The sequence below is a fragment of the Dama dama genome, chromosome 25 (genome assembly GCF_033118175.1).
Source record: "Dama dama isolate Ldn47 chromosome 25, ASM3311817v1, whole genome shotgun sequence".
Classification (NCBI taxonomy): domain Eukaryota; kingdom Metazoa; phylum Chordata; class Mammalia; order Artiodactyla; family Cervidae; genus Dama; species Dama dama.
Window position 1 is genome coordinate 22570475 of NC_083705.1, and position 2039 is coordinate 22572513.

The 2039-nt window shown below is 43.3% G+C and overlaps 1 pseudogene; it reads right to left on the reverse strand.

Annotated features, from left to right (window-relative positions):
- Window positions 1–444: 444 nt before the first annotated feature.
- On the reverse strand, window positions 445–527 carry LOC133046903 (U4 spliceosomal RNA; annotated as a pseudogene).
- Between the last annotated feature and the right edge of the window lie 1512 nt (window positions 528–2039).

The following is a 2039-nucleotide window of genomic DNA, read 5'->3' on the forward strand; positions in this document are numbered from 1 at the left end:
CCAGATGTGGCTTAGATGTGCTCCAGAGCTGGGTGATGAAGGATGTCAATTCAGTGCTGAAGGGCTAGCTGTGTTCGAGGACTTTATTCTTGGAGAGTCTGCCATTATGAATACTAGCTACAGTATGAAAACAGGCAATAGTCATAGCAATTTAGAGGAAGAAGGAGCCATGTGTATAGAAATTGCTAGTCTACTCATGCATTTTTTAGATTAAGTGAACAGAGGTGCACAAAGGTAAAATGTCTTGCCCAGACCAGAGAGCTGGTTGGTTTTCATGTTCACAGAAGAATTCAGGTCTCCTGGTCCAGAATCAGCTCCTTTTACTATATCACACTGTCTTCTGGTTTATAAAGAAACACTGAGGAAATCAGTATGCTATGGGGCTTTATCTTCCCTTCCATTTATTATGTATGTCCCATGTGCTATTGATCTGTTTTCTTTTTCTTTTTTTTTGATCTGTTTTCAATTAGCAACAATTGCACCTTGGATAAACCTCATTGACTGTGATATTGCCACTGCACAAAGCTATTGATCTATATAATGGGACTTACAAAGACCTTACATAATCATTATGAGAGTTAAAGGAGACAGAGTACGGAAATTATCTGGCACCTACTGTGTACTCAGTAAATGGTGAGTATCCTCTTCAAGAGCCTAGTGAGACAAATTCTTGGGATAATCATCTCAAGGGCCTTTAAACTGAAAGAATTTTTCCCCACAAACAATACCCTAGGTATGAGAAATTCATCCCTGGGGAGGAAAACAGAAGGGAATTCAGTATCCACCCAAGTTCTAACCCAGACGAGGAGACGTTTAAACGACCTGTGAGAAAAGAAAGGAGCTGGATGGGGATGATTAGCAGGAGTGCGTGGAATAATTCACCATCCTGCGAAGGGGAACAGAGCTGAGTCAGCTCTGGACAGGACTGAACAGGGAGCGGGCCTGGACGTCTGGAGTTCTTTCTGTCAGCTTTTTATAAAAATAAGTACCTCGAGCTGTCTGTCTGTCTGCTGAGGAGACGATCCATCACCCGGTCTGTGAAAGCGGCTTTCCTTGGGCCCATCTCTCCAGACTTCTGTTGTGGTTACTTGTCTCACTGTGGTTATCCCCACGTCTGCTTCTCTGTCTCCCTCATATCGCATGTGCTGGGTATGTGTGTAAAACTCTTTATGTGGAGTCTGGGAATGGTTTTTAATACACTCAGAGCAACAAGCCAGAACCTCCACCTTTAATACCTGCTTCTGCCATTTCTCATCAGTGGGGCTGTGAGCACATGTGGGGAGCAGCCGCCCGTAATGCATCAGGGCCTCACTGAGCAAGGAGAAGCAGATGGAGGGAAAAGGGAGCTATTGTGTTGAACACCTGTCCGGCAATAGAGACCAGAAAAAAAAAGAGGGCTCATAGCAGCTATAAGGAATAGTGGACAGAGCCCAGATTGTGGACACAGTAATCACGGATGCCACAGGTTAACTGTCATAGCAGTTCCAGGTGATGAGCAGGATAAATTATTCTCACTAGTTTTCTTGCTCACCTCATGGCAAGGTGAAATCATTTCAGAGCTGTTGGCAGATGCCTGTGGAGCTAGACTGATGGCTTCAAATTCCAGGTCTGCTGCTGGTTGGCTTTATGGTTTGTGGTAAGCTATTTAACTTCTTTGAGCTACAATTTCCTCACCCAGAGAAACCCAGGGTGATGATTATGCCTGCTTTATAGGCGTGATGTAAAGAAGGTTACATGGAAATAGTGTAAGAAAAGTGCCTATCACTGCCCTGGAATATTATTCATGCTGCATAAATTATAGCCATTATTATATTGATAATTTTCAAAATAAGTGGGGGAATATTAGAGAAATGCAAATTAAAATCATAATGCGGTATTGTCTCATGCCAGTCAGAATGGCCATCATCAAAAAGTCGACAAACAAATTCTGCACAGGGTGTGGAGAAAAGAGTACCCTCTTACCCTGTTGGTAGGAATGCAAGCTGGTGTAGCCACTATGGAGAACAGTGTGGCGATTCCTTAAAAAACTGGGAATAGAA